This window comes from Canis aureus, chromosome 20 (genome assembly GCF_053574225.1).
Source record: "Canis aureus isolate CA01 chromosome 20, VMU_Caureus_v.1.0, whole genome shotgun sequence".
In the NCBI taxonomy this organism is placed as follows: Eukaryota; Metazoa; Chordata; class Mammalia; order Carnivora; family Canidae; genus Canis; species Canis aureus.
Window position 1 is genome coordinate 19,353,782 of NC_135630.1, and position 12,328 is coordinate 19,366,109.

At 39.1% G+C, this 12,328-nt stretch overlaps 1 pseudogene; it reads right to left on the bottom strand.

Annotated features, from left to right (window-relative positions):
- Positions 1-2,913: 2,913 nt before the first annotated feature.
- Positions 2,914-4,166, bottom strand: LOC144291907 (heterogeneous nuclear ribonucleoprotein A1-like; annotated as a pseudogene).
- Between the last annotated feature and the right edge of the window lie 8,162 nt (positions 4,167-12,328).

Below are 12,328 nucleotides of genomic sequence, written 5' to 3' on the forward strand. Positions count from 1 at the left end.
CCCAATGTGCAGACAGTTGCCTCAGTGGAGGGGTAGACAAATATTTTGTAAAATGTTAATTTTAGCCTCATGCTCTAATAGCCACCCCTGCCATGTTTCATCAACAAAAAGCTTTTACATATTCCCCTTTCATTAGCTCTATGGTTACCCCACTCTCTGCTTCCTATCCTTTACTTAAAAACTTTGGTAGCTTTTGGCTTAATGTCTCTGATTTCTCTCCTTTGGCTTGTACCCCAAATTTTCCCCTTGCCTGCCTCTTAACTATCTGCTGGCTCATATGTACCTGCAGCAACTTTTCCCATTCCACTTTGATGTCTCTCCTGGACGCATGCTTTAGTCCACCCCTGTGCCACAGTCCTCTCCTTGGATGGAGCACTCTGCCCTGAGCTGGCAATTTGAGTGGCTTCTTTGAGGGACCTCTGGCTACTCAAAGTGTGGTTAGTATGGCAACATGGGTATCACCTGGGAGCTTGTAAGAAGTATAGAATCTGCTGAGTGAAGTAAGTCAGTCGGAGAAGGACAAACATTATATGGTCTCATTCATTTGTGGAATATAAATAATAGTGAAAGGGAATATAAGGGAAGGGAGAAGAAATGTGTGGGAAATATCAGAAAGGGAGACAGAACGTAAAGACTGCTAACTCTGGGAAACAAACTAGGAGTGGTAGAAGGGGAGGAGGGTGGGGGGTGGGAGTGAATGGGTGACAGGCACTGGGGGTTATTCTGTATGTTAGTAAATTGAACACCAATAAAAAATAAATTAAAAAAAAAAGAAGTATAGAATCTTTGGCTCCATTCTATATCTACTAAATCTGCCTGAATCTTATTAAGACCCTGGGTGACCAAGAACTCCCTGGATGCTTACTGTCAGTGAAGCTCTCACAATGGAAATAGTATCTTGATGATACCAGGGGGAATGAGTAGGGGTTTTCCAGGGACAGGGAGGGGGAGGTTGTATGGTTCTCCAATGAGACAGAATCAGTAGGAGATGTATGTGAAGAGATTTATATATTGGTTATATGATTTTGGAGGCTGGGAAATCCCACAATCAGCCATCTGCAAACTGGAGACCCAGGAAAGCCGGTGGTGTAGTTAGAAGGCCTGAGAGTTGGAGAGCTGACAGCAAAAGTTCTAGTCTGGATCTAAAAGCCTGAGAACCAAAAGTGCCAATGGCAAGAGAAGATTAATGTCCTAGCCCAGTTGTCAGGCAGAATTAATTCAACCTTCTTTTACCTTTTTGTTCTATTTAGGCTCTCAATGGATTGAATGATGCCCACCCACAGTGGGAAGGGCCTTCTGTTTTACTAAGTCTACTGATTCAAATGCTGATCTTTTCTGGAACACCTTCACAGACACATCCACAAATACTGTTTAATCAGCTGCCTGGGTATCTTGTGGCCCATTCAAGCCAACATGTAAAATTAACCATCACACTATCCCATGCTGAGAAGACAGCATGTGCAGTGGCAATAATTGGGGAATTACTAGTTCATTTTTTTCTAGATCATAATATGTGAAAAAGAGAGGCGGGTACCATGTTTTTAAAACATGGTTATAAATTCTTTGTCATTCCTTCCCTCAAGGTTCTCTTGCAGTGGGTGGGCTTGTTACTACTTTGTGCAATAGAGTATAGCAGAGATGATACTATCTGATTTCCAAGAGTAGGTCAAAAAGGCAGCTTTTACATACTTATGAAACTCTGAGGTGCCATGTAAGTTGGTTGAATAACCTGAGGCTGTTGTGCTCATATGCATTAGGATTTATTCAATTTTTAAGTTAGGGAAATGTGGTATTCTCAAGACCATTGACAAGGTAACTTAAATAGCTCATCACAATATGTTTGAAGAAAAGTAATAAGTTTTCAGCAAGGGAAGTGTTATTTGGAATGGAGACAATAAATGTGAAAACTACTACCTAGGAAGAAAAATTTGAAGTTGGTTGATTAGATGTAAGGAAGAGGCAATTATTATCTCATTTGGAAGGTTGTGTTACTGGTTTCGCCATTTTAAAAAATAGGAGTGTAGAGAGAAAAGGAGATGCTTTGTTGGAGGAATATGAATGGAGTTGAATGTACGTCTCAGGACATATCCAGCTAGAGATTTACAGACAGCATTTGGGTTTAGATTGGTACTAATTAGTGTAGTAGGTCAGAATCTTAACTGTACTCTTCACCCAGGCCAATGCTTTTTATTTTATTTTTTAATTTTTATTTTTTTTAATATTTATTTATTCATGAGAGAGGCAGAGGCATAGACAGAGGGAGAAGCAGGCTCCACCCAGGGAGCCCGATGTGGGACTCAATCCCAGGACTCTAGGATCATGCCCTGGGCAGAAGGCGGCGCTAAACCACTGAGCCACCCAGGGATTCCCCCCCACCCTTTTTTTAAAGACATATTTATTTAACATCATGATCAGACTATTACATTTAGCCACCAACAGCATGGGTGCAAAAAAACAAACCTACATTAAAACCTCTTGTTGGGGGATCCCTGGGTGGCGCAGCGGTTTGGCGCCTGCCTTTGGCCCAGGGCGCGATCCTGGAGACCCGGGATCGAATCCCGCGTCGGGCTCCCGGTGCATGGAGCCTGCTTCTCCCTCTGCCTGTGTCTCTGCCTCTCTCTCTCTCTTTCTCTCTCTCTCTCTCTGTGACTATCATAAATAAATAAAAATTAAAAAAAATACTTAAAAAAAAAAAAACCTCTTGGAATGCTTTACACTTTCTACAGAACAGAAACTAAAATAACCTGTTACACAATTAGTCACAAATACAGACCTTGAGTTTTTTGTCCATACATGAGTATTGTCTAAAACATGTCTTCTTTGTAGCAGCTAGGCCCACCACTGCCACCACTGTGCTTGGCTGAGTTCACAAATCTGTTGTAACCTATAGCTTCCCTGTCACTTCTCTGGCTCTCCTCTCCTGCTAAGCTTTGTTTCCCGGCAGTAATTAAAGCCTTCTGCCACTGCCATAGCTGCTGCTGCTGGAACCGCCATAGCCACCTTGGTTTCGTGGTTTGGCAAAGTATTGGCCACCACCACCATAGGGGCCAGAGCTTGTGCCTCCAAAATTTCCTCCTTTTATGGGTCCAAAATTTGAGGACTGATTGTTGTAATTGCCAAAATCGTTACAGCTTCCGCCACCTCCAAAGTTGCTTCCATCATTACCAAATCTGTTATAGCCATCCCCACTGCCACCGTATCCACCACCACCTCGACTGCCATCAAAGCCACCTTGACCACTGAAGTTCCCTCCACTACCAAAGTTGTCATTCCCACCAAAAGTTTCTTACCACCACCACCACCACCACCACCAAAGTTTCTTTCCAGAACCACCTTGGCCTCTTTGGCTGAAGCACTAGCCATCTCTTGCTTCGATAGGGCTTTCCTTACTTCACAGTTGTGGCCATTCACAGTATGGTATTTTTGAATGACAATCTTGTCTACAGAGTCGTGGTCATCAAAGGTCACAAAAGCGAAACCTCTCTTTTTGCCACTGCCTCGGTCAGTCATGATCTCAATTACTTCAATTTTTCCATACTGTTCAAAATAATCTCTTAGATGATATTCTTCAGTGTTGTTGTCTTCTTCTTCTTCTTCTTCTTCTTCTTTTTTAAAGATTTTATTTATTTATTTATTTATTTATTTATTTATTTATTTATTTATTCATTCATGAGAGACACACAGAGGCAGAGACACAGGCAGAGGGAGAGGCAGGCTCCATGCAGGGAGCCCGATGTGGGACTCCACCCTAGGTCTCCAGGATCAGGCCCTGGGCTGAGGGCAGCGCTAAACCGCTGAGCCATCTGGGCTGCCCTCTTCAGTGTCTTCTTTAATGCCATCAGCAAAAATCTTTTTCATAGTTAAGTGGGCACCAGGTCTTTGAGAATCTTCTCTTGAGACAGCCCTCTTTGGTTCCACAACTCTTCATCCACCTTGTGTGGCCTTGCATTTGTGGCTGCATCCACCTCTTCCATGGTGGCATACGTGACAAACCCAAAGCCTCTGGAGCGCTTGGTGTTTGGATCTCTCATTTCCACACAGTCTGTAAGCATTCCCAATTGCTCAAAATGGCTCCTCAGACTTTCATTGGTTGTTTCAAAGCTCAAACCTCCAATGAAGAGTTTCTGCAGCTGCTCAGGATCTTTGGGAGACTCTGACCTAGACATGACAGCAGTAGGAGGGGAGACTTTAACGATGCTTACTCAGCGGTGTCCAGGGGCAGAAAGCCAGGCCAATTCTGAATAATTGGTGGTAGCTGTGTAGAAGACTGAGTTGAGGACAGTCTGGGTGGTGGTTTAGCACCGCCTTCAGCCCAGGGCATGATCCTGGAGACTCAGGATGAGTCCGATGTCAGGTTCCCAGCATGGGGCCTGCTTCTTCCCGTGCCTGTGTCTCTGCCTCTGTGTGTGTGTGTGTGTGTGTGTCTCGTGAATAAATAAATAAAATCTTAAAAAAAAAAGAAGACTGAGGATTTTGAGACTGGTCTTGGCTTGACTGGGAGAAAAGGCATCATCAGTAATTGATGTTTACTTAGAATAATGCCAAGGAGAGTGATCTTTTGCCTAATGTGTATTTGCCACTAAATGGTAATGGTAGGAAATGTCAAGATGTTATGGTGTCGAGAGGTACTGATAATCTTTATCTCTTTTGAAACCTGCCCACAGTTTGTTGAATTAAATAAAGTCTGATAAAAATAATCATTTAAACCACCATTATTTGTGGCATGATGTTCTGTAGGGACCGACCCACTATGATCCTGGACCTATAAATGCTGACAGTGGTGTGGGAGTATCTTTGGCTTCCTGCTAAGTAAAAGTGATGGTAAGAAGTAGAGTCATGGAATTATAGAATTGGAAAGAAACTTGGAGTTTGGTTTTTCCAGCCCTCTTATTTTACTATGAGGTAGATTGAAGCTTGAGAAGATGTGTCTTGCCTAAGATCACTTAGCTTTATAACCTCTGCAATTGCTTTGAAATCTGTACAATAAATTTTTCCTCTTAGGACACAGCCAGTACTGGAAGCTAACCTAATTGCACAGTGATGACATTGGCTTATGATAAACTGGATCAATTGCACATCAGATAGAAACTACTATGTAACTGCCCGAGGTGAAGCAAGGATTCTTCCCACATTGAGAATATCTGTTCCCACCCATGGCTATCAGAAGCTGGTCTGCTGCTGGCTGTGGAGCCCAGGAGATACCTTCAAATTTTCAGAGAAGGATAATAGATGGTTGGGAGAGTTTCCAGAATGGCGGTCTCTGTAACATCTGTAGCCTCAGAACTTACGAAGAGCAAGCACAAAATGTGTTTTTGCAAATGTTTTTCATGGATTTACGACCTAAGCTGTTTAACAGATTGTCTTGCTTAAAAAATATGACTAGTTTTAGCTGACAAGTTGGATTTTATGAACTGATTGATCCCAGCTGCCAATTGTCAAGGCCAGAGGATATTCCAAATTGGCAGTCCCTGAAGACCTTGAGTTGATTGGTTTAGAGTGGGGAAAGGAAGATTTGGGGGTGGATAAAATAGACTTTTATAAAGCTAATATGATTTTAAAAGTATTTGAAGTACAAATATCTTTTAGAACACACAAAAAATCATAGTAGTCCAAACTTTATTCTTCTTTGCGAGTTGTTGTAATGCTTTCTAGGGTTAGGTGCCCTTGTTTCTTATATTTTCTAATAGTAAAACCATACTCAAATTTACATAGTGTAGAGGATATATATATATATTGACTGCTGCAAAGTTTGAACTATGTGCTTTCTTAAGAAGGAAGCTATGTTTTGAATTCATCAAAGTATTTTCCTATTTTGCCCCAAACACTAAGCATCTATGTCCCAAAGACATGGTGGGAACTTTTATGTAGATAGATTCTTGAGTGGAAAATGAAGCAGTTGTTTGAAATTCAATTTTTAAATTTTATTTTGAGATCTAAGTCCATATTTGAGCATATTATTAACAATACTAATAATGGTATTGATACCCCTACTTATTTTAATTTTTATGCCTTATCTCCCATGATTGGCACCTATCTTATCCAGTTGTAAATACAAAATGGGCTAACCCATGCAAAGTGTTTAAAATAGTGCTTGTTACATAATTAATGCTTGATCGGTGCTATTATTATTACAAATCATAACACTGGGGAAAATGTTACAAATGCCATTGGTCAAGTATGTGATAAGCCTCTCAATTAATGGCTAAAGTGCAGCTTAGCTAAAAACATCAATGATTGCTCTTTAGAGGATTACATGCTTAATCCTTTAAACAGTGTTTAGAAAAGATCATCTGTGATTGGCCCAACTATATGAGGAGATTACCAATACATATTTTATGCATGCTGCCATTCCCACTTGTAAATGTGTATTGTAGTTAAAGTGGCCTTGGTGTTCTGGATTTCAACCAGGACTGGATTTTTAGATGTGAAGCTTTGCCCGAGACATAACCTTCAGAAATATTAATTAGATATCTATCAGTGATGCTATCTACTTTACCTTCCTATTGATTAAAAAGAGGTGGCCATCTCTCTTCATTAAATATACATTGGAAGAAAAGTCAGATAGTTCTGATATCAAATTAGGTGAACAATAAGGGGCAGTGTCAGTGGTATCAAACTACTCTAAGTTTCAAAAGGAAATTATAAAATGGCAGCTCTCAGTATTCTCTCACTTTCCCCAAAGAAAAATTCCCATTGAAGGCAAAATTTTACCAAATCTACTGAACAATAAATACTTTAAGAAACCAAAGCATCTTTGAGATCTGCTTCCCAGAAGAAAGTACCCTGTGTTCAGATGTAGCATTATCTAAGTCACTTAATATAAATGAACAGTTGGCTATTAAAAGGCAGCAGTCTGAATTTTCTTATTCAGAATATAACTGATGTAAGTAAAAACAATGATGAAATTGTTAGAAGTATCATGTCATAATCGGATAGGCATTGCTTCAAATTGTATCTTAGGCACTTTTTAGAATTGTGACCCTGAGCTTAGTACATAGTTCTTTGTATCTCATCATGTGTCTATATTAAATGCTTGGTAGTAATTATTTTATTATTTCGAGTTGAAAGTAAAGTCAAATTCTAAGAATATAATTAAGTATATTTTATTTTTTAAAGATAATGTCTGGACTCAATTTTAGCTTACTTTAGCAGAAAAACTATAATATTTGGAATAATCAAGGTAGTAGTATTTTAAATCCAAAACTTCCTGGTCTCCCCTCTTGTCCCTTCCTTTCTCTCCATATTGGAGAAAAAGGTATGATCAGGAGAAGGAAAGTCAAACCAACTAGTTATGGTCTATAGGATTTAGATCGAATTATTTCTGGTAGGCACCATCAGGAAAACCAGAGGACTCTTTATACCTTCTAAAAACATTCTGTATAAGAAACATTATAAAAAAATATATAGTAAACCTAAGACAACAAAGCTTGGGTACTTACTGTGTGCTAGGTATTAGGCCAACCAGTTTATATCCTGTGACTTTACCAAATGGGTGCTACTATTATAAATATTTAAGAGATGAAGAAACAGGTTTAGAGAGATTAAGTAAATTACAGGGTCACAGAAATACAAACGAGAGTGGACTCGAATTTAGGTTTGTCTCTGTGCTATATTTAGGCTTGACAAATGATGGCTGGAGTGTATTAGAAAGTTGCAAACACAGGGAAAGAAGAAATGTACAAGCTGGAGTGGTCTGGGAAGTCTCAATGGAGGAGAAGTGACTTCAGCTGTGTTCTGAAGGACAAACAGAGTATTTCCTGTGGAAGTATGGTTGCAGTTAAATTACGGATAGGTGAAGCTTCAGAATGCATTTCTTGTATTAATTAGGTGACCTGTTTGACTCTACTGATGTGTTTTGGAAGGTGAGTGATCAGAGATAAAGTTTCTTTTAAACAGCATTTTTGAGGTATAATTGACACATAACACACATGGAGTACTTAACATTTACAATTTGATGAGTTTTAAGTGTATACACACAATTGTGTAACCATTACCACGGTCAAGATAATGGACAAACCCATCATTGTCACATTTTCTTAGAGCACTTTTGTAATTCCTTCCAGTCCTCCTAACTTCCTACCTCTGGATTCTTTTTTTTTTTTTTTCTAAAGATTTTATCTATTCATGAAAGAGATTGAGATAGAGATAGAGATAGAGATAGATAGAGAGATAGAGATAGAGATAGAGAGAGAGAGAGAGAGAGAGATGCAGAGACACAGGCAGAGGGAGAAGCAGGCTCCATGCAGGGAGCCCGATGTGGGACTTGATCCCAGGACTCTAGGATCACGCCCTAGGCCGAAGGCAGGCGCTAAACCCCATTGAGCCACCCAGGGATTCCCTTACCTCTGGATTCTTAAGCAACCACTGAAATGCTTTCTGTTACTGTACATTACTATGCATTTTTAAGAACCTTACGGAAGCATTTTTGTCTGGCTTCTAGCACTCAAGATAATTATTCTGAGATTTTTCTATGTTGTATATATCTGTAGTTCATTATTTTTATTGCTGAGTAGTATTTTATTGGATGGATACAGTGCCATTTGTTTTTCCATTGACCCTTTGTTAGGCATTTGGATTGCTTTCAGTTTTTGGCCATTACAAATAAAACTACTATGAGTGTTGACTTACAAATCTTTGTGTGTGGGATGCCTGGGTAGCTCAGTGGTTGAGTATCTGCTTTCAGCTTAGGGCATGATCTCAGGGTCCTAGGATTCAGTCCTGCATCAGGCTCCCCCTGGAGAGACTGTTTCTCTCTCTGCCTCTCTCTGTGTGTCTCTCACGAATAGATAAATGAAATCTTCAAACAAACAAACAAACAAACAAACAAACAAACCAAAAAACCTAAATCTTTGTGTGGACCTGTGCTTCCATTTTGGGGGAGATAAATAATGAGAAATGGAATGGCTGGATCATTATAGTATGAGAATGTTCAATTTTTAAGAACCTACCAAACTATTTTTCTAAGTGGTTATATAATTTCACATTCCAACAGTGTGTAAGAATTCCAGTTTGTCCAACCTTTCCCATTACTCACCGAGACTTGGTGAATGAAAGGTTCACTGGAAGGCAGATGGAGACTCATATGCCTAGTTAGGGAATTTGGATTTTTAATTCAGAGGCAACATAGACCCATTAAAAGTTCTAGAATAGGGGAGGGACAAGGTGTATGAGGTTATTGAGGATGGTAAGTCTCTTATAGTGTGTGTAGAGTTGATTAGGATAGGGAAAGGCTAATGGTTGGGAGACCATCTTAGGTAGCAAATTGGGTGGTGCCTGAGATAGTTCAGACATGAGAAGATACTTGTCTGAACCAGTGGGATGGGGGTGAAAATGGAAAGGAAAGAGCAGATGCAAGAGGAAATTTGAAGGAAAAGTTAATGACAGAGGTTTTATTTAGCTTTTGTTCCTCATAGGAACGGAAGGAGAAATTTGCTTCCATTTTTCTAGTTTGAGAGACTAGGAGAAGAGTGGTGTCATTAATAGTAACAGAAAAGTCAACAGGTGTATTTTGGAGATAGAGAATGAGAAAGATAATAGGTGGGGTTTATTTTAGATATGTTGAATTTGAAGTGCATTCAACTATGTTCCAGGCATGTTTTTATGTTAATGTTTATTCCATGCATCAATTCCACATGAGTTTTAGGTGACCATGTGAACATAAAGAAGACGAGCTTTGGAAATAAGTTACAGGCAGAAACTGCCAGTGAGGTGTGGACAAGGGAAAAGAGCAAGGCGTAGAACTGGGTGGGGTTGGGGCTTTGAGGAGGGCTGTAAAAGGAGCTGTGGAAGCATATATTTGAGAAACTTCCCCCACAGAAGTGTTAGTTTTTTTTTTTAATTTTTATTTATTTATGATAGAGAGAGAGAGAGAGGCAGAGACATAGGCAGAGGGAGAAGCAGGCTCCATGCAGGGAGCCCGACGTGGGATTCAATCCCGGGTCTCCAGGATCGCGCCCTGGGCCAAAGGCAGGCGCCAAACCTCTGCGCCACCCAGGGATCCCAGAAGTGTTAGTTTTAATTGGGAGAGATGCATGACCATACCCCAGAGGTCATGGTATTTCAAAGAGTCATTTCAGGGGTAACATTATTGAGAATCCTGTTCTGTTTGTGATTTTCATAGTTTTTTTCCAAGGCGGTAAGTATGAACTATAGTGAATCTCTTTCTAGTTCTTTCTTCTTTCTTGGTTTTTGTCAAATCCTACCATTGCTGGGAATGATCCTGTCCATTTTCTCTATTGGCATTGCCTAGATTATATAGCCAGGAATTTGATTCCACTGTTTTATTTTTAAAAGATGATTCCAATCAGAGAAAGACTATTATATAGTTTCACTCATATGTGGAATATAAGAAACAGTGTAGAGGATCATAGGGTAAGGGAGGGAAAACTGAATGGGAAGCCACCAGAGAGGAAGAAAAACCATGAGAGACTTAGTTATAAGAAACAAACTGAAGATTGAAGGAGAAGTGGGTGGGGAGAAGCAGTAATTTGGTGATGGATATTAAGGAGGGCATGTGATGTGATGTGATGAGCACTGGGTGTTATACGCAACTGATAAATCATTGAACACTACATCTGAAACTATGTATGTGGTTTATGTTGGCTAATTGAATTTAAATAAAAAAAAAGATGATTCCAAGACTCAACCAGTAGTGTTGCATGAAATATTACTAAACCTTAGGGGAATGTAATTTGAAATTTATCAAGGAAATTATGCTTCAAGCATTTCTTGCTGCATTTGGAATTCATATTTAAATGACTCATGCCAAATAGAAGGAAAAGTCTCTTAGATTTTATGAACTAGAATAATGCTCTGTGAATTTAGGGCAAATTATGTGTGTGGTAGCGAGAGAGTCAAAATACAGTGCCCACCATGTTGCAAAAGAACAAGTTCCTATGAGAAATGCTTTGAATGGTCATGATAGTGTGTATTTTGAGGAGGACTTCTCACTTCAGTCCCACCCACAATTAGTCACACACATGCTGAGACCATGAAATAGTAATTATCATCAAGAAATAGTAATACAAGTGATACCTCTTAACAGTTTATAAGAGAGAAAGTGTTTAAGTGTGATTTTTAAGAAAACACACTGTAATGATGTCTCAGGAGACAAAGGGAGCTGTGTTGAATTCCTACTAGCACCTTTATTCTAAAGTGGCTGATTTAAATATAGTGCTTTCTGTGAATTGGGACAAAAATCAAATATATTTTTTTATTTTTCTTCTATTCCCTTTGCTTTAGGTAGAATAATATTGTTTATGTTAATGTTAGCATTTCTTCAGCACTCAGTATTTGTTACCTTGCTTTAGAATGAAGTCTAATAACATATTTGTCATGGCTCCTGATCCCAATTTGCACATATGCTTCTTAATAGCCTTAATGACCTTTGCTAAAAATCAGGTAATTGTTCTGATTATATGTTAATCTACTTAGATTCACTGTATATTAACATTTTACACTCACTAATTAGATTGTTAGAATAGATCTCTAAAATGAGAGCATTAGAGGTGGCTTTCCTTGGGTACACAAGGCGCAAAGCAACGTTTTTAAGGTAACAGTTTTCAGTAGTCTTAGCCAAGTTTTTGTCTTTATGGTTCTATTTCAGCTTGGTCATAACCTCCAAAAGTTTATAATTGAGCTCAATCATGTATGAAAAGTACCAAAGACAGTAGAACATGATGGCTAGAAGCATCGCCCTGGAATCAGATCGAACCATTGCAAGATGCTCCCTCAATGGATAGGTTTTTGGATCTTAGCAGTTATTTAACTTAATTTAGTTTCTGTAAATGTAAAATGGCAATAAAATCGTAAATTTTTCAACAGGTTGCTGAGAATGCCTGGTACAGAGAAAACAGTAAGTGAATATTAGCAAATGACAGCAATGAAAACAAATAAATGAGAGTCTTAATCATCGATTTCTGAGGCCTAATCGTAGATTTTCTCACTGCAAGTAGGTGAGGCATTCATCCCTTCAAGGGCACATCTTGGTTAAGTTCTTCAACTTTTATGAAATAACTGCAATATCGGTTATCTATTTCTACATAACACATCACACCAAACTTTGGTGTTTTAAAACAACAAAAGTTATTATTTTTTTAAAACCAAGATGGTGTCTGTGGTAATTCAAGAGTGGTGAAGCCAGGTGATTTTAGCTTGGATATCTTATGCCATTGTGCTAAGATTGTGACTACGGCCAAGGATCTCTTAAAGGCTTCTTTACTCATGTCAGGTTATGAGGACTAAGAACTCTAACAGCTTGGAGCTAGAATAGTGCAGTCTCTCCCCTCAGACATCTATGTAATCTCTTCATGTGATTCTTAGATTGTGC